The sequence below is a fragment of the Ahaetulla prasina genome, chromosome 9 (assembly GCF_028640845.1).
Source record: "Ahaetulla prasina isolate Xishuangbanna chromosome 9, ASM2864084v1, whole genome shotgun sequence".
In the NCBI taxonomy this organism is placed as follows: domain Eukaryota; kingdom Metazoa; phylum Chordata; class Lepidosauria; order Squamata; family Colubridae; genus Ahaetulla; species Ahaetulla prasina.
In genome coordinates this window covers 16064551-16088759 of record NC_080547.1, presented here as the reverse complement: position 1 = coordinate 16088759, position 24209 = coordinate 16064551, and positions in this window count along the sequence as shown.

Genomic DNA, 24209 nt, shown 5'->3' with positions numbered 1-24209 from the left:
CCCTCTCTCTCTCTCTCTTTCCCCTCTCCCTCTCTTTCCGCCCTGCACATAACACACGAGCTGGAGAAACCTTAGCCCGGCTTCACCAGGCTGGTGCAAGGGAAGTGGAGTAGACCTCCTACCAGGCAGTCATTGGTTCCAATCTCCTGAGTGACACTCTAGTTGTTTGGAAGGGTTTGGACACCGCTGAAAGTTCAACTCAAGGGAGCCAACTGCTCGTTTGATGGCCTTCTCGGGTGCTCTTCTCCTCCCTCTCTCTCCCTCTCTCTCTCTCTCTCTCTCTCTCTCCCCGAAATCCCCTGCCCCAACACCCCCCCCCAAGCAGAGCTTCTCATAGAAGTGGCAGAAGGGGAGGAGAGGGTGGGTGAGGAAGACCAGATCTCTGGCAGAATGGGGAATGAGGCAAGAGGAAAGGGAAGGAAGGAAGGAAGGAAGGAAAGGAAAGGAAAGGAAAGGAAAGGAAAGGAAAGGAAAGGAAAGGAAAGGAAAGGAAAGGAAAGGAAAGGAAAGGAAAGGAAAGGAAAAGAAAGAAGGGGGAGGGGGGAGGAAGGAAGGAGGGCAGGCAGGCAGGCAGGCAGGCAGGAAGGAAGGAAGGAAGGAAAGGAAAGGAAAGGAAAGGAAAGAAGGGGGAGGGGGAAGGAAGGAAGGAGGTCAGGAAGGAAGGAAGGAAGGAAGGAAGGAAGGAAGGAAGGAAGGAAGGAAAGAAGGTAGGTCGAGGGAGGGGAGGGAGGGGAGGAAAGAGAGAGGGAAGGAAAGAAGGAAGGAAGGAAGGAAGGAAAGGAAAGGAAAGGAAAGAAGGGAGGGAGGAGGAGGGAGGGAGGAAGGAAGGAAGGAAGGAAGGAAGGAAGGAAGGGAGGGAGGAGGGAGGAGGGAGGAGGAGGGAGGAGGAGGAGGAGGAGGGAGGAGGGAGGAAAGGAAAGAAGGGGCAGAAGGGAGGCTGGGAAGAAAGGAGGGAGGGAAAGAAGAAAGAAAGGAAGGAAGGAAGGAAGGAAGGAAGGAAGGAAGGAAGGAAGGAGGAGGGAGGAGGAGGGAGGAAGGGGAGGGAGGAAAGGAAGGAGGGAGGGAAGGAAGGAAGGAAGGAAGGAAGGAAGGAAGGGGGAGGGAAGGGAAGGAAGGAAGGGGAGGGGAGGGAGGGGAGGAAAGAAGGGGGAGGGAGGGAGGGAAGGAAGGAAGGAAGGAAGGAACTGGGGTATGCATTGGATGGTTGTTTCTGCTTGTTTTTTCTCTCTCTCTCTCTTCCTCCCTCCCCCTCCCTCTCTGTCTCTCTTCTCTCATACACATACATTCAAACAGACAGAGAAGGGATTGGAGATGCTGGCTCCAGACAGCTATCACAGACAAGAATGCAACTTGTTGGAAGAGGCAGAGGCACTGCCAGGCATGTTTGGCTGCAGACTCTGTGCCACTTCCCTGTTTATTGGTCCAGCTCTTCATTGTGCCCCCAACAACTCAACTGCGGTTATGTTTTGCACGGAGCCCTTCAAAACTACGAGCAGGTAGGCTCTGTGGGAGAGGAAAAGATGTGCAAAGGTTCTACCCACAGAGAAATATGTGCGTCCTTTTCGAAGGAACGTGGAGATTCAGCAGCAAGGCCAAACTGCTTTTCAAGCCTTCATCTAGAGCTCTTTTTTTTCTCTCCTTCTTTCTGTAAACAGAAACCTAGAACCGCATTGGAGGAGATAATATTGATTGCATTCCAGGTGATTCATTGTGATCCCATGCCAGGCCTGCTTCATCACATCAGCAGCACAATTGTATGCTCTCTGTTCCTTTCCGCCAGGGAAAACTCCACGCCATCCAGATACAAACTGGTGATGAAAATGGAAAGAATGGATAGCGAAAACATGGGGGCTGGATTAGGTTGAAGTCTTCCAAAATAAGCGAAGTACAGGTTGACTGTTGAGTGAGCCAAACTGGACTGGCTTTTGACAACCCAATTTACAAGAAAATAATCCAAATGCATTAGCTTTACTTATACAACTTTATTCGTAATGAAAGATTCCCCCTTTTGCATAATGTGTTAAATCTGATTATTCTTAATCTTGGTGAGAAGTAATGCGTTGGATAAACCCAAGCCACCTTGTGATCCAACGTATCGTGCACATCCAGAATATGGATCGGTTCAGTAACCAAGGTCAATATGTTATTCGAAACATCTTTTGGGCTTACCATGCTTACAACGACAGCCACTGACTGCCCAAGAGAATGCCTTGGGAAGGAGGAGGAGGAGGAGGAGGAGGAGGAGAAGAATAGGAGGGGGGAGGAGGAGGAGGAGGAGGAGGAGGAGGAGGAGGAGGAGGAAGAAGAAGAAGAAGAAGAAGAAGAAGAAGAAGAAGAAGAAGAAGAAGAAGAAGAAGAAGAAGAAGAAGAAGAAGAAGAAGAAGAAGAAGAAGAAGAAGAAGAAGAAGAAGAAGAAACCAACCAGTAGTATTCAGAGTAAATTGAAAAGCACCACACAAACAAGTTCGTAAAAATGCCAATTTGTGAATTCCACTGTTGTATAGATCTGGGGTCCCTAACCCCCAGTCCACGTTTTCCTTCTGCATGCCAGAAACTGGTCCAGACAAACATGTGAAGCCCCATCCACAGGATGCAAGCAGCATGTGAAACCTCCGGTCTATGGAAAAAGCTTTCTCCACAGAACCAGTCCCTGGTGCCCAAAAGGTTTGGGGCCACTAGTGTAGATCTTCCATGGCTTCAGCTTTCTTTCTGATGTTGTTTTGCCTACCAGCCAAAATATACTGCCTTCATTTGGGTTTCACAACTTACAAGAGCTGTGGTGGCGCAGTGGTTAGAATGCAGTACTGCAGGCTGCCTCTGCTGACTGCCGGCTACCTGCAATTTGGCAGTTCAGATCGCACCATGCTCAAGATTGATTCAGCTTTCCATCCTTCCGGGGTGGGGTAAAATGAAGACTCAGATTGTTTGAGGGCAATATACCGATTCTGAAAACCGCTTAGAGATGGCTGTAAAGCACTGTGAAGTTGAAATGCTATTGCTATTGCTATTGCTACATACTCCTAGCTACCATGGTTTGAAAAATCCGCGGAATGCCTCAACCCAGCCTACCCAAATCTGTTCAGTAAATCCTAGTTAAGAAAAATGATACGACACAATGTGTGAACCCAATGTCTGACACAGACCATCCTTTCACGCACGTGCCTATAAACCAGGATTTTCACTACATTTCCCCCCCCAGAGATACTAAGTTAAGACAAAACGCTTGTGCTTATAGATTATTTCACTTTGCCATATTCAAGAAATATGGTCGACAACTATTTGTAAGAACTGGGTTCTGTTCCATCGCCTATATGAGGCATAAGCTGGAGAGCACAATGGGAAAGTATTTAATTTGCTACAGAACATCTAGATAATTCAGTCTTGAAATATTACCTTGTTACATCTGTATTGATGCTCGTGTGCAACTTATGCTAATTCAAAATCAATTATTAAAACAGCAAAGCAGACAAAACAGTAACCCCATTTGATTTCTGTTTGGCATGGATCCTTTGAGCTGGATGAAGATCTTGCATGCTGTCTCCACGTTTGCAAATGATCGTCATAATTTAGGGGGTTTTTTGACAGGGAGAGGTATACCAGCTCTCCCTACCCAATGCTCTTGATCCAAGCTAAGTTAATCGACGAAAAGCTTCCTTGAAAATGCCAGGCTCACAATGGGCTGCATTGCAGAGGGACTCAAGCTGAGCCATGGGAAGGAAAGAGAAAGCTCCTTCGAATTTAGATTTAGGAGCGAGCCCTTGTGTGGAGACCGGCAGTTCTAATTAAGTGAGAAAAGTGACTCTCATAATCAATTGAGGAGCTGCTGTGAAAACTGCTGTCAGGCCCGGAAGCCATCTTTTGCCTTGGGCCTTCAGGCCTGCCACATTTACTACTGTGGGAAACTGGGAGGGAGGACTGTATGGAGCCAGGGTGATATATAGTCATAATAACATTCCTTTCTCAGAGAGTCAAGGACATTCCTGCACCTGGAGGGTGTTGTGGTCCGCCAGCGGCCTGTGGAGCTGGCAGCAGAGTCGGACAATGAGGAGGTTGGGGAGTTATATGGGCCAGTCCTGGAGTCTGGGGAAAGCTCAGATGAGGGCTCTGCATCGGAGGCAGAGAAAGGGCCATCTGGGAGGTACGTGCTGCCTCTGGAGCCTCCAGAGTCGGACCTCAGTGAGGCAGAGGAACAGGGGAGCCTGTTCCCAGTGCGCACATGCACAGAGCTGCCAGAAGGCAAGAACAGTTAAAACAAAAGGGGCGAATCAGGAGTAAGGCTTGGAGATGATTGGCTCCTCCCATAAGACTTAAAAGAGGAGCAAAGGCACGTGGGCCTTTGCAGGAAGCAACATTGTTAATTCTGCGCAGTTTAAAGTCTGAAGCTCTGTTTGATTCTGGACTCCGTGTGGCTTTGCCAATGAGGTCTTTGGCAGCGTGTCAAGGGAGATAAAGGTGGGTGATGATCAGCCTTATCCTGAAGGACTCTTTGCAACTATTTGGGACTCATCTGTGAATGAACAGAATTCATAGCTGTTGAAATAAAAGAGGTTTTTGGGACTACTCGTGTGTTTTACCGACTCAGGAAGCCTAGGTCAGAACAGAAGGCTGGAACTGGGAGGCATCTCAGGTTGGGACAGTGTGGTAATTGAACCATGTGATGGACATGTGGGTGCTGGGCAGGGACTTGGACTTTCCTTTGGGTGGGAAAAGCTTGGAAACTTTCAGGTTTGCCCAGATGTGCCAATATGACATCTCTAATAAAATGGAACTTTGAGGAAATTCAAGCCTCAGAGTCTTCATTCGTTGGGGGTGTTACTTGGAACCCTGACAAATCTACGTGATATCTCACGAACCAAATCATTCAGATTCAAGAGAAAGGTGAACACTGCCAATGGAGATGGAGATGATGATATAGTAGATGGAGATGGGATTCTACCTGGACATTGTTAGTGGAGATCGCCAGGGTTTCATATTGTGAATCGATCTGGGACCCCTTTGAGCCTGTGAGTCATGAGGAAACAGATAGGGTTCCCTGGACTTGCAGTCCTCCTAATTGGATCTCCGTCCTCTGTCCCTCACAATTGGAGAAGGCCTCCTATACAGTGATAAGAAGTTGGGTTTTTCACCGTCAGCAATGCTTCCTTGAATGAAGAGTTCCTCTTGTTGCCTCTTGTAATAGTATATGGGAATGGGGACAGCTTGCCGCAACCAACTTGCCGCAGCAAACTCACTGTGGCCAACTCGCCACAGCCAACTCGTTGCAAGAAAACTCATTGCAGGACAATTTATTAGCCATCCTTAGCATATTCTCACCCCTCAAATTAGGTAAAGGTTCCCCTCGTACATACATGCTAGTTGTTCCTGACTCTAGTGGGTGGTGCTCATCTCCATTTCAAAGCCAAAGAGCCAGCACTGTCCGAAGACATCTCCGTGGTCATGTGGCCGGCATGACTAAATGCCAAAGGTGCATGGAACGCTGTTAACTTCCCACCAAAGGTGGTCCCTAGTTTTCTACTTGCATTTTTTATGTGCTTTCGAACTGCTAGGTTGGCAGAAGCTGGGACAAGTAACGGGAGCTCACCCCATTACGCGGCACTCAAGATTCGAACTATTGAACTTTTGACCTTTTGATTGACAAACTCAGTGTCTTAGCCACTGAGCCACCACATCCCTTGACCCCTCAAATTAGCAAGGGATATCTGTTTTTGTCTGGAAGGAAAAGCCTCCAAAAGGCATATTTAAATTGACAGGCAGCATCAGTTCTAAGTGGGAACATTATGGTCTGCTGAATGCATTTTAATACAAGAAGGGCCTTCTTTTTTCCTTTCATTTTTGGCACACACACCCAAACACACACTGTCTAGATGAATATTTACTAGTGGAATCATTTAAGCTTTGGAAGAAAAAAAAGATAGGCAGCCTTACATCTTCTTGAAAGGAAGGGATCCTTTTTTAAAAATCTTTGCCAGCCCAATAAAATGTTGGGAAGAAATTATGTTAAAAAAAAAAGGCCCAGAATAGAAGAAACAGAGTAAGATTAATAATTGATATTGGGGGTTAAGGGGACGAGAAAACCCACCAAAAGAAAGAGGGATGTCAAAAATGGACTGGATCTAGCTGAGGACTGCGAAGAAAAACATTTTTGGGGGGAAACACTTGCAGGAGGAAGAGCACTTAGACCAGAGGTGGTATCCAGCAGGTTCTGACCGGTTCTGGAGAACCAGTAGTGGAAATTTTGAGTTTGGAGAACCAGTATATACCATTTCTGACTGGCCCCTCCCCTATTTATTCTCTGCCTTCCAAGTCCCAGCTGATCAGGAGGAAATGGAGTGGGGAGTGGGGAGGGAGTGGAGATTTGGCAGTATCCTTCCCCTGGAATGGGGTGGGAATGGGGATTTTGCAGTATCCTTCCCCTGCCACGCCCACCAAGCTATGCCCACAGAACCGGTAGTAACCACTGACTTAGACCAAGGTTGAGAAACATTGAAAATCTTGAAGATATGTGGATGTTAACTTCCAGAATTCTCTACCCAGTCATGTTGGTTGGGGAATTCTGGGAGTTGAAGTCCACACACCCACTGAATTTGTTCTTGAGATATGTTCATTGCTTTTCTTTCTTTCTTTCTTTCTTTCTTTCTTTCTTTCTTTCTTTCTTTCTTTCTTTCCCATCTTCTTTTCCTTCCTTCCTTCTTTCCTTCCTTCCTTCCTTCCTTCCTTCCTTCCTTCCTTCCTTTTCACTTCTCTATCCATCAGTGTGCCTGCTTCTCTATCCCTTTCTCCTTGACACCTCCTTAGAATCTGACTACAGCTTCTATTCATTTTCATTTCATACAAGACAAAGAAAAGTTTCATTTTTTTAAAAAAAGAAACAAGTGTTCTCCAAATTTACAATTTACCTAAGGGATAAACCGAACATGGTACGTGTGATGGCATGGCAAGACAGATGAGTGGTTAACCAGGTAACAGACCACCGTCCCTAGTGGTCAAACCATTGTTTGAGTAGGAAACCTTAGAGGAAAAAATAATTATTTTTCGTGTTTTCAGAACACACTTACTGTATTTTTCGGACTATAACATGCACTATTTTCTCACCCAAAAGGGGTTGAAAATCTCTATGTGTCTTATAGACTGAATATTGCCAAAGCCCACCTGCCGGCTGGTTTATTTTTGTTGTTGTTTTTTTTGCCTCCTCACGCCCTGTTTTGGATTTGTTTGTTTGTTTTGCCTTTTTAAAGCCTTTTTTCAGCCCATTTTAAGACTTTTTTCAGCCCATTTTCAAGGCTTTTTGGGCCCATTTTTGAGGCCTTTTCGAGCCCATTTTCGAGGCTTTTTTGGTCAATTTTTTGGTAAAAAAATGGCCTGAACCGGTGGCAATCCATGGAGGATTTTGCCACTGAACTGAACCCAGAAGGATATTTCTTCCAACACAATGGACTGGCTTTATATACCACTTTAAACCATAAACAAGCACCCTGGGGAGCAACAGAGATCGCAGGCTGAAATGTTGTGTAAACATTGATCTTCATCAGGGCAAAGCAATAGATGCAATTTACATAGACTTCTGTAAAGCTTTTGACTCAGTGGTAGATGACAATTTACTTCTAAAACTAAAATCCTACGGCATCTCCAGACCCCTCCATAATTGGAAAATAGCGTTCCTGTCAAACAGACAACAAATGGTCAAAATAGGCAGTGCCCTATCAGATCCTGCTTCTGTCAATAGCGGTGTCCCCCAAGGCAGCGTTCTAGGACCAACACCCTTCATATTATACATTAACGACCTCTGTGACCATATTATAAGTAATTGTGTTCTCTTCACTGATGATATTAAACTATTTAACACTACCAACAATATGGCTACCCTTCAAAAAGACCTTGACTTTATGTCGGAATGGTCAAAAACTTGGCAACTCCAAATCTCAACCAGCAAATGCTCTGTCTTACATATTAAAAAAAAGAATCAGAACATTAAATACAAGCTCGATGGACATTACCTTGTTGATGACCCTCACCCCGTTAAAGACCTTGGAGTTTTCATATCAAATGATCTAAGTGCCAAAGCCCACTGCAACTACATCACAAAAATGGCTTTAAGAGTTGTAGACTTAATCTTGTGTAGCTTCTTCTCCAGAAAGATTACACTACTAACCAGAGCATATAAAACATTTGCTAGACCAATTCTTGAATATAGCTCACCTGTCTGGAACCCACACCTCATTTCTGACATAAATACAATTGAGCGTGTCCAGAAATATTTTACGAGAAGAGTTCTCCACTCCTCTGATTACAATAAAATACCTTATGCCACCAGACTTAAAATCCTGGGTTTAGAAAATTTAGAACTCCGCCGCCTTCGACATGACCTGAGTTTAACTCATAGAATCATCTGTTACAATGTCCTTCCTGTTGAAGACTACTTCAGCTTCAATCGCAACAATACACGAGCATACAATAGATTTAAGCTTAATGTGAACCATTCCAATTTTGATTGCAGAAAATATGACTTCAGTAACAGAGTTTTTAATGCCTGGAATGCACTACCTGACTCTGTAGTCTCTTCCCAAAATCCCCAAAGCTTTAACCAAAGACTATCTACTATTGACCTCACCCCAATTCCTAAGAGGTCTGTAAGGGGTGTGCATAAGAGCACCAGCATGCCTACCGTTCCTGTCCCAATGTGCCCTTTGATTGTATCCAATTTGTATAGTTTTTTTTATACTTATGCTTATATATATGCTTATATATCATATAGTTATTTCATGCTTATGCTTATATATACTGTTGTGGCAAATAAATAAATAAATAAATAAATAAATAAATAAATAAATAAAATAAAATAAAATAAAATAAAATAATAAAATAAAATAAAATAAAATAAAATAAAATAAAATAAAATAAAAAACATACACAGAGAAAGAGTTATTGCCATAACTGAAAGGCTAACTTCTGAAACACTTCTAGACTTTCGAGGCAGGCGTAGCAAAAGGGAGATCTGCATACAGATTAACACAAACAGATTAGGTCTTCTGTCCCCCTCGCCTTCCTCGGAGCGTCTGCCAAGTGTCTCTGTTATCTCCCTTGATGCCGATGAGTCAACAAACAGTACTTCAGCTCTAGTCAAGCAGTTGATTTGCCTGCTACAAAGAGGCATAGCAGCTCTCGCTGCTTTTATAGTCTGTGGGGTGTGGCTCCATGACTCAGCACTTCCTAGGCCTGCCCCACCCCTGCTTCTGTTGTTCCCGTCTCTCCTGCCTATGAAACCTAGGGTCCAGCCACGCCTGATTGCCGTCAGCTGGGTCTGCAGGCGTGGCCTGGGGGGAGGGTGGAGAGTCAGGGGATGGAGGCCTCGTTATCTCTTCCACCTGGCCTGCCTCTTGCTCCTGGAGCTGAGCCAGGGAAGCCGGTGCTCCCGAGGTAAGTCCTGATGGCCCTTCCCCCTCACTTTCCAAGTCACTTTCTGGCAGGGGGCCCGGCTCGGGGGGTGCAGACACAACATTAGAGAAGAAAGAAAGGAAAGCTCTAAACCAGAGTATAATGTTCTTAAACACTTCCAATCCTGGCATTTGGAGGCAATGAACAATACACCGAGATGTATCTTCTTCTGCATTTCAACCTACGTCTTTATCCTCTTCAGCTGCTAAAAAAAGTCCTTCATCCTTTCAAGACAGCCAAACGGGCTTGTTCTTTGAGCATTGAGCAATATTGCTTCGCTCTAAACTGTGCCTCCTTCCTTTCGCATTGAAGATTTTGGTTTGTGTTGTCTGGCTTCCCTCCCCCTGTTCTCTCTTCATGCAATATTATTTCCCTGCCAGCTTTCATTCAACTCGAGGAAGAGAAAAGAATTACTTCGGAAAGTAATTCAAAGGAGAAAAAAAGAACTTCGGCGAAGCTCCCATGGTTAGAAGGTGGTGTTTTTACATTTATTTTTGTTGCACAATGGATAAAGGATAGACATGAATGTCGTACAGCGTCATCTCTCCATTAGTATGAAGCTTTTCAGGCTTTCCATGCTTCCGTTAAATTCCCAAGAAAAATATCAGGTGGAACTTTTTTGTAAGCAGCAGTCATGTTTCTGTTCAACAAGATCCCTGCCCTGGAGAAACGGTTGGGAAAGGTCTCCAGAAAAATCCAGGGGGAAAAAAAAACACCAAACATCCACCCACTTTTTCTAGGCACAATTTAGTGAAGACTCAGGAAAGTTGCAGGGGTGAAATCCAGCAGATTCTGACAGGTTCTGGAGAAATTTTGAGCAGTTTGAAGAATTGGTAGCGGAAATTTTGAGTAGTTCGCAGAACTGGCAAATACCATCTCTGGCTGGTCCCAGAGTGGGGTGGGAATGGAGGTTTTGCAATATCCTTCTCCCAGGAGTGGGGAGGGAATGGGGATTTTGCAGTATCCTTCCCCCAGGAGTGGGGAGGGAATGGGGATTTTGCAATATCCTTTCCCCTGCCACGCCCACCAAGCCATGCCCACCAAGCCACACCCACAGAACCAGTAGTAAAAAAATTTGGATATCACCACTGGAAGGTTGGCTCTAAACTAGTTTTGACTTGTGGAGGAACTCTGGGAGTTGAAGTCCACAAGTCTTATAAGAGCCAAGTTTGCAGACCCCTGGGTTAGTCCATGAATAAATCGAGCAATCTAGTATCATCCGGCCGCGACATCATCACAAGGGATCAGCGAAGGCTTCAAGAAACGTTATGATTTAACTGTTGAGTGAAGACTTTGTGGTCCGTGGCCACAAAAGGTTTTAAAGGTTGAAGAAAAGGTTGAGAACCCCTGGGGATAACCTGTAATTGAGGTTAAAATTAATTGATTCAGCTAGTTAGCCTTGGGTAAATTTTTAGGGTCCAGTCTTATTTGAAATTAAACTAGTCCTTTTTTCTAGTCATACGTGTTACATGTCTGGAAGTTTTATTTATTAAATCTATTTATTTAGCCAGCTATCCCTCTAACAAGTGACTCTGGTGGTGTATAGCAGAGCTGAAAACACGTGATCACATTTAAAAGTATAAAAACTAAACTAAAACAAATAAGAATAGATAAATGGATGCTAACAATAGAAAAGCAACATGGTTCATGCAACCATCTCCTAAGGTCATGAGGCTGGCTGGTATAACCAGATCTTGAGTGTTGTGTCTGAGGCCCAAATAGTGATTACCAAACACAATTCAGTCCTCAACAAATTTATTAATTTAAAACAGCCGAGAATTTATTTATTCTCAGCTTAGTCCAAAACAAATTCTTCATTAACAGTCCTTCGGCCTTATCACCACCTTTTGTTGTCTTTGGCAACCTGCCAAAGGCTGTTCTTGGCAAAAAAAACCAAAAATTCAAGAGATGCTGACAAGAAGCAATGGAATCAATGTTGTTTTTCTAGAAAGAACCCAACGGCTCGTTGCTGCTCTTTTAAGCCTTATGAGAGTGGATAATCATCTTCTGGCCTTACTCCCAAGTCGTCCTTTTTGCTTCAGCTGCTCTTGCCTTCTGGCAGCTCGTCTCATGTGTGCACTAGGAACAGGCTCCTCCTGTTCCTCTGCCTCTCTGCTGTCTGCCTCTGGAGGCCGTGCATCGCTCCCAGAGGGCCCTGGTCCCATCTCTGCCTCTGATGCAGAGACCTCCTCCGGCCTTCCTCTGACTCCAGGACTGGCCTGTTGTCCTCCCCAGCCTCCTCACTGTCTGACTCGGCTGCCAGGTCCGTAGGCTGCTGGCGGAAGACAACATTGAGGGACCATTAAAAGCTCAATGATGACAAGGCCACATTCACTTCAGGGAGGTGAAGATCCCACAGCATGGATGTCACAGAAGAAAATCCATGCAAGTCCTACCAAACACAACTCCTTGGACAATGGAGACCATAACATGCACCTTCTGTTGGATCTGGTTGGTGATCTGATGAAACTGGAGAGACCTGGACTCTCAAATAATCCAGTCCCATGCCATGAAGTTCTTCTGAGATCAAGGGGACCTTTCTCCTGCACCTTTGCGTTACCGTAGTCCTCAGCTACCAAGTATGGGCTGCAAATATCCAGATGATCACTAAAACTGTAGCAAAGAGATAGTGTTTGCTACCCTTTGGTGGCTGCCTGGATTTTTGCGGTTCGGACTTGCCAGTCTCAGCTTAGCTCATTCCAGCACTTAGTCATTGTCACCAACAGCAGAATTTCCATTTCCTTTTTACTGTGATGGGATTGTGAGAAATGACTCTTGTCTGGGTAGCGTTGATCAAAATGTCATGTGTGGGTGTCCAGAAAAACACCAGGGAGAAGGTTGAGAATTTACAGAAAGCCACAGCTCCTGTTCCATAACTCGCAGATCTATTTTCAAAGATAATTAATTTAAGTGTCCTTTTTTTTTTAATGGTGGGTCTCTCCTAAATATCAGCAGCAACAACTGAAAAGGAAGATAAGAGAAGCCAGAGATGTTTTTTCCAGTCTCTTCTACCCTTTTACTCCAATATTTTTTTCTTGTCTATTATATTAGATTTTCAGATAATTTAACTAGTTCTAGTAAAATCCTAACAGGATGAATGGGGGTGGGGAATAACATGGAAGACACATGGGGGGAAAAATTGAGGTAAAGCTGAGAAAGTTGTAAAAAAAAAAACCCAACCCAAAAGAATATTTGAAAAGGGAAAGGAAATTCTCTGCTCATGAATGTTTTGGGTTATGATAGATTTTTTTAAAGAATAGAATATATATATGTGTGTGTGTGTGTGTGTGTGTGTGTGTGTGTGTTTATTATTGGCCAAGTGTGATTGGACACACAAGGAATTTTTCTTGATGCGTATGCTTTCAGTGTACATAAAAGAAAAGATACGTTCATCAACGATACTAAGGTACAACACTTAACGATAGTCATCAGGTACAAATAAGCAATCAGGAAACAATATCAATATAAATTGTAAGGATACCAGCAACAAAGTTACAAACATACAGTCATAAGTGGAAGGAGATGGGTGATGGGAACAATGAGAAGATTAATAGATTCAGCTAGTTAGCCTTGGGTAAATTTTTAGGGTCCAGTCTTATTTGAAATTAAACTAGTCCTTTTTTCTAGTCATACGTGTTACATGTCTGGAAGTTTTATTTATTAAATCTATTTATTTAGCCAGCTATCCCTCTAACAAGTGACTCTGGGTGGTGTATAGCAGAGCTGAAAACACGTGATCACATTTAAAAGTATAAAAACTAAACTAAAACAAATAAGAATAGATAAATGGATGCTAACAATAGAAAAGCAACATGGTTCATGCAACCATCTCCTAAGGTCATGAGGCTGGCTGGTATAACCAGATCTTGAGTGTTGTGTCTGAGGCCCAAATAGTGATTACCAAACACAATTCAGTCCTCAACAAATTTATTAATTTAAAACAGCCGAGAATTTATTTATTCTCAGCTTAGTCCAAAACAAATTCTTCATTAACAGTCCTTCGGCCTTATCACCACCTTTTGTTGTCTTTGGCAACCTGCCAAAGGCTGTTCTTGGCAAAAAAAACCAAAAATTCAAGAGATGCTGACAAGAAGCAATGGAATCAATGTTGTTTTTCTAGAAAGAACCCAACGGCTCGTTGCTGCTCTTTTAAGCCTTATGAGAGTGGATAATCATCTTCTGGCCTTACTCCCAAGTCGTCCTTTTTGCTTCAGCTGCTCTTGCCTTCTGGCAGCTCGTCTCATGTGTGCACTAGGAACAGGCTCCTCCTGTTCCTCTGCCTCTCTGCTGTCTGCCTCTGGAGGCCGTGCATCGCTCCCAGAGGGCCCTGGTCCCATCTCTGCCTCTGATGCAGAGACCTCCTCCGGGCCTTCCTCTGACTCCAGGACTGGCCTGTTGTCCTCCCCAGCCTCCTCACTGTCTGACTCGGCTGCCAGGTCCGTAGGCTGCTGGCGGAAGACAACATTGAGGGACCATTAAAAGCTCAATGATGACAAGGCCACATTCACTTCAGGGAGGTGAAGATCCCACAGCATGGATGTCACAGAAGAAAATCCATGCAAGTCCTACCAAACACAACTCCTTGGACAATGGAGACCATAACATGCACCTTCTGTTGGATCTGGTTGGTGATCTGATGAAACTGGAGAGACCTGGACTCTCAAATAATCCAGTCCCATGCCATGAAGTTCTTCTGAGATCAAGGGGACCTTTCTCCTGCACCTTTGCGTTACCGTAGTCCTCAGCTACCAAGTATGGGCTGCAAATATCCAGATGATCACTAAAACTGTAGCAAAGAGATAGTGTTTGCTACCCTTTGGTGGCTGCCTGGATTTTTGCGGTTCGGACTTGCCAGTCTCAGCTTAGCTCATTCCAGCACTTAGTCATTGTCACCAACAGCAGAATTTCCATTTCCTTTTTACTGTGATGGGATTGTGAGAAATGACTCTTGTCTGGGTAGCGTTGATCAAAATGTCATGTGTGGGTGTCCAGAAAAACACCAGGGAGAAGGTTGAGAATTTACAGAAAGCCACAGCTCCTGTTCCATAACTCGCAGATCTATTTTCAAAGATAATTAATTTAAGTGTCCTTTTTTTTTTAATGGTGGGTCTCTCCTAAATATCAGCAGCAACAACTGAAAAGGAAGATAAGAGAAGCCAGAGATGTTTTTTCCAGTCTCTTCTACCCTTTTACTCCAATATTTTTTTCTTGTCTATTATATTAGATTTTCAGATAATTTAACTAGTTCTAGTAAAATCCTAACAGGATGAATGGGGGTGGGGAATAACATGGAAGACACATGGGGGGAAAAATTGAGGTAAAGCTGAGAAAGTTGTAAAAAAAAAAACCCAACCCAAAAGAATATTTGAAAAGGGAAAGGAAATTCTCTGCTCATGAATGTTTTGGGTTATGATAGATTTTTTTAAAGAATAGAATATATATGTGTGTGTGTGTGTGTGTGTGTGTGTGTGTGTTTATTATTGGCCAAGTGTGATTGGACACACAAGGAATTTTTCTTGATGCGTATGCTTTCAGTGTACATAAAAGAAAAGATACGTTCATCAACGATACTAAGGTACAACACTTAACGATAGTCATCAGGTACAAATAAGCAATCAGGAAACAATATCAATATAAATTGTAAGGATACCAGCAACAAAGTTACAAACATACAGTCATAAGTGGAAGGAGATGGGTGATGGGAACAATGAGAAGATTAATAGTAGTGCAGACTTAGTACATAGTTTGATAGTGTTGAGGGAATTATTTGTTTAGCAGAGTGATGGCATTCGGGAAAAAGCTGTCCTTGTGTCTAGTTGTTCTGGTGTGCAGTGCTCTATATTGTCGTTTTGAAGGTAAGGGTTGAAATAGTTTATATCCAGGATGCAAGGGGTCTGTAAATATTTTCACAGCCCTCTTTTTGACTCGTGCAGTATACAGGACCTCAATAGAAGGTAGGTTGGTAGCCATTGTTTTTTTCTGCAGTTCTAATGATCCTCCGAAGTCTGTGACTGTCTTGTTGGGTTGCAGAACCAAACCAGGCAGTTATAGAGGTGCAGATGACAATGATGATGATGCAAGAGGAAACAAAATTTGGAGATTGTAGACTTTTGCACCCTGCCTAATCCTCTTCTTTAAAGCCAAATATTTTTTTTTAAAAAAAATCTGCCACTAGAGATGTGATTTTCTTCTGTGAATCTGTTTTTTGCTTATTTTGCTCCGATAAAGAAGAATGCTGCCACATCTGTTAAATTTAGGGACACGCACGCACACACACACATATATATAAAAAACTCAATATATCACAGAGAAATTATATTGCAGATACTCTTTTGTAGTATTACAAATATTCCAAACTGATTAATTTAGTCAATAGAGCTTTTTTCCCCATTGCTATTTTCAAGATTTTTATTTTCTTTTAGAAGTCTGCTAAAAGCCTAGATATACAGTATTAACAGCGATATCCTGGTGCAAGTTTCTTCAACTAAAAATTGCACTTCCAATTTAATTGCCAAGATGATAGATAGATAGATAGATAGATAGATAGATAGATAGATAGATAGATAGATAGAAAGAAAGATAGATGATATAGATAATAATAATAATAACAACAACAACAACAACAACAACAACAACAACAACAACAACAACAGAGTTGGAAGGGACCTTGGAGGCTTTCTAGTCCAACCCCCTGCCCAGGCAGGAAAACCCTACACCATCTCAGACAGATGGTTATCCAACATTTTCTTAAAAATTTCCAGTGTTGGAGCATTCACAATTTCTGCAGGCAAGTCGTTCCACTTATTAATTGTTCTAAGTGTCAGGAAATTTCTCCTTAGTTCTAAGTTGCTTCTTTCCTTGATCAGTTTCCACCCATTGCTTCTTGTTCTACCCTCAGGTGCTTTGGAGAACAGCCCGACTCCCTCTTCTTTGTGGCAGCCCCTGAGATATTGGAACACTGCTATCATGTCTCCCCTAGTCCTTTTTATTAAACTAGACATACCCAGTTCCTGCAACCGTTCTTCTTATGTTTTAGCCTCCAGTCCCCTAATAGATTGATAGCTAGAGATAATGATAGATAGATTATAGTGATACATATAGATGATAGAGATTGATAAGAGATAGAGATGATAGATAATAGAGATAGATAGATGATAGATAGATAGATAGATAGATAGATAGATAGATAGATAGATAGATAGATAGATAGATAGATAGATAGATAGATGATAGATGGATAGATACAGTAGGTGGATGGATGAGTGGATGGATGGATGGATGGATGGATGATAGATTTGGGAAGCAGGAAGGAAAAGGAAGATGATAGATGATAGATGCGTAGATAGGTGATGGAGATATATAGATAGATGATAGATGCATAGATGAGCAAGAGATAACTAGAAATAGAAGTGAGTAGGTAGGTAAAGAGAAGGAGAGTGTAATGTATTTAAACTTTAGGAGGGAAGTTTTGGGCGGGAACAAGCACGTTGCTGATTGGTTGAAGCCTCAGCCAAAATAGTATTTAAAGAGGGGGTTTTGCCTGTTGGTCTTTGCTGGGATCGCAATAAACTAAAGAGCTGTTGTCACTTGTGCCATCTCCTGCCTCTTCATTGCCCGGACTTAACAGAGAGAGAGAGAGAGATGGATAGGATAGGATAGGATAGGATAGGATAGGATAGGATAGGATAGGATAGGATATAGATTTAAAGTGAGGAATGGGGAACATGGACTCAAGTCAGAAATCTGGACTTCGATAAGCATGAGCTGGAAGACAAAATCAATTTTCCTCTAATCTTGAGCATCCCCTCAGAGAATGGGCCATATAACCAAAGATCCAGAGAGATGAAAGACAGGGCAAGGATCTCTGACTTTCACAAATCAGTGGGGATTTCCACAAGCAACCTCTGGGGCCTCAGGTTAGCAGAGCTTCAGGGTGCGCATAGCAATTCTGCCCTTGAATTTTTATAGCCGAAGGACCAATAGAAGATTCACCTGCAAGTGTGATCGGACTGCACCATTTTGAGCATAAAAGGGGAGTCTAAATCCCAAACCATAGCACTGTGCTGTATGCATATACAAAATATTAAATATTTATGCACGTAAAGTGAGAGAATTATATTTCTCCGAGATTTATTGTGACTGTGTCTTCTTTAATCATGTAAGAGCATACTTTAAAAAAATAAAATAAAATAAACGGAATTGTTTGTAGGGATATTAACAATTTATTATTAACAACGAGAGGTATAATTAACAGGTAGATAATCATTTGTTTCACATTGGTTAAGTATTATTTGTGATACATAATTAATAGAAATTAATGAACTTTGGGGACCGCTAAATTTTATTGTGCCTAAGGCCCCATGCAGGCACAAGACACCACTGGGAATAGCAGACTTGTATTAAACTGGGAAGTCAAAGTAGACGAGAATATTTAGCTCAAGGTTGAACTGTGGAGTCTTTGATGTTCTCTGAGCTTGGTTGTTTGCTCACTGACAGTATCTTACCCAAAAATATAACATCAGTAGTGCTGGTGAATGTGGTGTTTACTCCCTGTTTATATAGAGTAGTGGGCCCTGCCAGAATTGGTGGGGATGTCATTTTTCTCTTTGGTAGTGCCTAGATTAGGGTGCAACCAACACAATTTTATTTATTTATTTATTTATTATTTATTTATTTATTATTTAGATTTTTATACTGCCCTTCTCCCGAAGGACTCAGGGCGGTGTACAGCCAGGTTAAAACAATACAATATACAATTTTTAAAACATCAAATTAAAATAACATATTCTAGAATGGCCAAAAAATTTAAAAACCATCAAATTTGACCCAATAAAAACAGAATACCCAATTTAAAGTTATTAAAATTCAAAACATTCAAAATTTAAAATTAAGAATTAAGCCAGTCCCGCTTGGATGAACAAGTACATTTTCAATTCACGGTGAAAGGTCCGAAGGTCAGGTAAACCAGGGGGAAGTTCGTTCCAGAGGGTAGGTGCTCTTACAGAGAAGGCCCTTCCCCTGGGGGCCGCCAGCCGGCATTGCTTGGCGGACGGTACCCTGAGAAGACCCTCTCTGTGTGAGCGTATGGGTCGGTGGGAGGCATAGGGTAACAGCAGGCAGTCCCGTAAGTACCCGGGCCCTAAGCCACGGAGCGCTTTAAAGGTGGTAACCAACACCTTGAAGCGCACCTGAAAGTGCAAACTGCACAGGAGCGGTGTTACCCGGGAGCAACGTGTGGCTCCCTCAATCACCCGCGCAGCTGCATTCTGGACTAACTGAAGCCTCCGAGTGCACTTCAGGGGTAGCCCCATGTAGAGAGCATTGCAATAATCCAGACGAGAAGTGACAAGAGCATGAGTGACCGTGCATAAGGCATCCCGGTCAAGGAAGGGGCGCAACTGGTGAACCAGGCGAACCTGGTAAAAAGCTCTCCGCCGCCAAATGGTCTTCAAACGACAGCCGACCATCCAGGAGAACGCCCAAGTTGCGCACCCTTTCTGTTGGGGCCAATGAATAATTTATTTATTTATTTTATTTATTTTGTCAATCACATATAAGACAACAGGTAAAAGTATAAACATAATTTGGATACATGAAAAGAGTAAGTAAAAAAGGAATATTAGGACAGGGATGGTAGGCACGCAGGTGCACTTATGCAGGCCCCTTACAGACCGCTTAGGAATGGGGTGAGGTCAACAATAGATGTTTTGGAGATTTGGGAAAGAAACTACAGAGTCAGGTAGTGCATTCCAGGCGCTGACCACTCTGTTACTGAAGTCATGTCCATCAAGTCATCAGACGTTGTATCTCGACTCGAAGTAGATTTTACTTTTTTTTGTCTTTCCTGGGTTTTGCACTGCAAGTTATTTTCTATATGTTGCATAATCATCTCTTCTAGGGCACATCCCTTGAATGCGGCTCTTAAAATGATATTGTGTGATATTTTGAAAGTGCTGGGCTCAGCCATCTGCTCCTACATTGCATGTTTCACACATTCTGGCCAATTGGGCGATCTTGTGATTTTCTCTCTCCTTCTATTTGATTTGTTGTGCAATCAGGGCATGAAACAAACATTAGAACAAGTGAATTATTATTATTATTATTATTTTTAAAAGGAGGTCTTATGTCTGCTGGGTGGTGGGGAGGCAAAATATTCCAAAAAGGGAGCCAAGCTTCTATTGGATTTTTTTTTTCTTCTTCTTCTTTTGGTGTTGCTTTGAGAAGGAGCAGATGAATGGCAGCCTAAGAATTTCCTCAATTTTAATTAAATGCCGTTTTCCTAAATTGGCTGCTGCAGTGATGCCCTTGATTTTCACCAGTTGTGCATGAAAAGCTGCAGAGCCATCAATAAATATAAAATAGGAAATACTGCAAATCCCTTCCTATGAAACCAAAAAAAGCCACCCCAAAACTGTTTTCTCACGAAATAAGATTGGCCAAGAAACGGGAAGTTGTTAAGCACGGCTACATATGCGCTGGTGAATTTTTCAGTAAGAAAGTTAACATTCTCCAACCAGATACAATTCTGCAACAGGATAATTGGGTTTCGCTGTCCTACTTAAAGGTCTGCAAAAGCGATGTATATTAAGACGACCCAAACTGAAGAATTAAGCCTTTCTAGTAAACTTTCCTTCCAATTCACCTCCCAAAATTCGATAGTGGTACAATAATCTGGGGGAATAAATGACCCATCTTCTTGGTGCCAGTCTGATTATTTCTCCCCTTGCCGATTTCTTTTGCATTTAAAAAAAAATATTAAATGAGCATCCTACGGTGTTAGACGGAAAAGCCATGTGTCAGTTTTGGAAGGTAATTTTCTTTTTGCTTTTTAACTGCCACATACTTTAGCTGGGGAAGTTGGGAGGGGGTTGTTGTTGGAGTGGTAGAAAGTTAGTCATAACAACATTCCGTCTTCAAGGACTTTTGCCTGCATCTGATGGAGACTGCCTGAAGACTGTATCCGATTGAGTGTGAAGAGTTGATTGGACAAGGTGATGAACTTGTGGGTGTGGGGCAGGGCTGTGAACTGTCAGACGGGTGTGGAAAACCTGGAAGCTTTCAGTTTCGGGTTTTCCCAGCTGTGCCAACATGACATCTCTAATAAATTGGAACTTTGAGGAACCTCAAGCCTAAGAACTTTATTTCGTTGGGGATGTTCCTTGGAACCCTGACACCATGATTGAAAACCTCCCCCACCCTGAAAATTGATCCCCTCGAGGCACCGATTTACTACAATTCCCAGCATGCTTCTCTGTTGTGTATGCAGCGTAGAATTGCTGGGAGTTGTTTAGAAGGTTATCGTCTTCCCCGTCTCTCTATAAATTCCCTCTCCCCCAAGCTAGAAAATAGAAGTTGCAAACGTTAAGAGTTGTGATAAAGATTTTATTTAGATCAGCTCAATTAACTAGTATGGGAGCAAAACTGAGAGAATTTATAATTGCGATTGATTTTATGCTGGAGGTGGTACTCCGAAGCCTGCTCTAATGGCCAACAACATAAAACCAATAGATGGACCGCAGGGAATAGATATTCAGTTCGCCGTTTTTACAGTGACTAGTTTTCAGACATTGAAAAAAATGGAGTTGGTTTGAAGGATGTCCAATCCCATGATCCAGAGGACAATTTGGGTGATGTTGAGCCCATTCCTTGCCATCACCCTCATCTATCTCATGAGATTATTTCGCAGTCAAAACTAGCGAAGACATCTTTGACATCCACCAAACCGTGTTTCCAGAGGAGAGGTGGAATTTAAATTTCATAAATAGACGGGTAAACAATATTTGCTAAGAAACAGTTAAAGTCAATGAGCTGTAGAGCACATACGCTTTAACTCATAGAAATGGTAAAGCTCTAGGCAACTCAAAAGGGGGAAAAAAGGTTATAACTTATTTTATTTTTATAAGGGAGAAGCTGGTAATCTCTTTATTGAATGTTGAAAATGTAAGCAAAATATTGATGTTTATTTCTACAACAGCTTCTAAGCGCTGTAATATTTCTTCAGCAATTTATTTTTGTTTCTTACAAGTGGGGCAAAATGCTTAGGAAGCAAATTCAATAATGCAGCAAGCAGAGTCCTGCTGGAATATAACAGTTACAGTAGAAAAAGGCTACTTTAAAGTTTTTTTTTTAAAATACAAGGATAGTTCCCATTAAGAAAAAAAACATATCACACAACCCAAAACAAAATTTACTTCAGTTCAGGAATCAGTAAAAAGAACTTGGCTCTTTATTCAGATCTGGCGTAGGAGGCCGAGCTGGAGGAGGGGGGCAGAGTTAAGCATGTCATTAGTTTAGAGTTGTTGTGTTCCCACAAGTGCTCCAAATTCAACCACTCCTGAATTCTGTTGACCCTTATCTGATGCCAATTTAGTATTGAACTTGGGTTGACCAGATTCTTATATATAGGCTTAAATTTTCTATGTTGTTGTTAGTTACAAAGTCGTATCCAACCCATTGTGACCCCATGGACAACTTTCCTCCAGGCCTTCCTGTCCTCTATCATCCCCCAGAGACCATTTAAGTTCACGCCTACTGCTTCAGTGACTCCATCCAGCCACCTCATTCTCTGTCATCCACTTCTTATTTTGCCCTCAATTGTTCCCAGCCTTAGGCTCTTCTCCAGTGAGTCCTTCCTTCTCATTAGGCGGCCAAAGGATTTAAGTTTCATCTTCTGGACCCAGCCTTCTAAAGAGCAGTCAGGGTTGATCTCCTCTAGGACTGACCGGTTGGATCGCCTTGCAATTCAAGGGACTCACAGGGGTCTTCTCCAGCATCATAGTTCAAAGGCCTCAATTCAGCCTTCCTTATAGTCCTTCTATAATCAATTATTTAAATCAATAGATTTAAACTCAATGTAATTCGCTCTAATCTTAATTGTAGGAAATATGATTTTTGCAATAAAGTAGCAAATGTCTGGAACAATCTACCTGATCCTGTTGTTAGTCTCTCTAACCCCCATAACTTTTACCATAAACTGTCTACCATGGACATTTCATGTTTCTTAAGAGGTCCCTAAGGGGGCAATGCATAAGCGCACCAGCGTGCCTACCATCCCTGTCCTACTGTTCCCAATTATATGTAATCATGCTATGTATTTATGGCTATGTTTTGCCAATTTATATCCTTTTTTTTGTGCCAAAAAATTTTCACATGTTCATGTCTGTGTCTACTCTGTTACTTGTTTTCTTGTATTTGTTGACAAATAAAATAAATGTATACTGAATGTGCACTTTTATGTACACTGAGAGCATATGCACCAAGACAAATTCCTTGTGTGTCCAATCACACTTGGCCAATATTCTATTGTATTCTATTCTGTTCTATTCTGTTCTATTCTATTCTACCCTACCCTACCCTACCCTACTCTACAATCAATCAATCAATCAATCAATCAATCAATAATCTATACTGCAATGTAATTGATGGTCCTACTATTTTGCACCTGACATTTGATCTTTTACAAAGGTTAGTCTTGTAGTCTTAATATTTTGGTTCTCCTTATTCTGGCCAATCACCATCCACTGTTAAAAAGGCTTATTGTCTTCATCTTATCTAACTAATCTAGGCTATGCTGTTAAGTTTTTAATTTCTAAAAACCGATGGACAAAAGTGACGATCCGCTAGCTTTCCTTCCTTTGAAATTTTGCCTAAGAACAACATCTAAAGGGGAGCAACAAGATGTTTTGTTTTGTTTATTTCCCATGTCAGTAAAACTTGGCTGATAAGCGGAAATAATGTGAATCAGTAGGAACAGTTGGCAGTTGAGACCCAATGAGTTAACAACTTGGGTTTATTTCCATTTCATTTCATTTCCCTTGGAATTAAGTCTTCTTCTTCTCTGCTTTGTTAGCTTCCTCTGGAAAGATTAAACGGTAACCCCAGTTGAGATACAGAGTTGTATACAAAGCAATATATACATATGCACAGATCATAAAACAAACAGAACTAAATAAACAACCCTGGATATGATTTTCTAGAACACAAAACATCACAACTGCATAATTGATCAAAGGGGGAAAAAAATAAGGCCAGGTATACAAAATAAGTTTCTCTTTTTTGTTGCTTGATGTTCAAAGAACATATTTTTTTTTGTCTCTGTTGCTTCTTAAAAAAAATTATTTTCCATCCCAAAAGAATTAGAATGCCAGATGAGATGAGTAGCAAGATCAATCTCTAATACGGAACTCTACGGTAGAGTAGTCAAAAAAAAAAAAACTTACAAAACTCTCTGAAGTTTTACGATGAGAAACGCAAAAAAAGTTTCATTTTTTTTCCCGACCTAAACTTAATTTCCTCTAATTTCTGTTATTAGTTTGCATGGATTGCTATCGAAAGCCAAAATTTGGAACGCATCCTAATGTTATAAATGCTCAGTGAAACAGAAGAGAAGTAGGAAGGAAAGAAGGTGTGTAGAGAATTTAGCTTAGATAAATTCACTTCTAACTTGCATAAAGTATAATGTAATAAAACTTTAATAAAGTGTAAATTAGTTTGATTTCATTTTGACCATCCACCTTTGAAGGTCAGCTCCGAGTCTTACATTCAAAATTGAAGCCTAATCCACAGAGATGGTGATAGATAAATAGATAGAGACAGAGAGAGAGAGAGAGAGATGGGAGGGAGGGAGGGAGGGAGAGAAAGGGGATAGATAGATAGATAGATAGATAGATAGATAGATAGATAGATAGATAGATAGATAGATAGATAGATAGATAGATAGATAGATAGATAGATAGATAGAGAGAGAGGAGGGAGAGAGGGAGGGAGGGAAAGAGAGA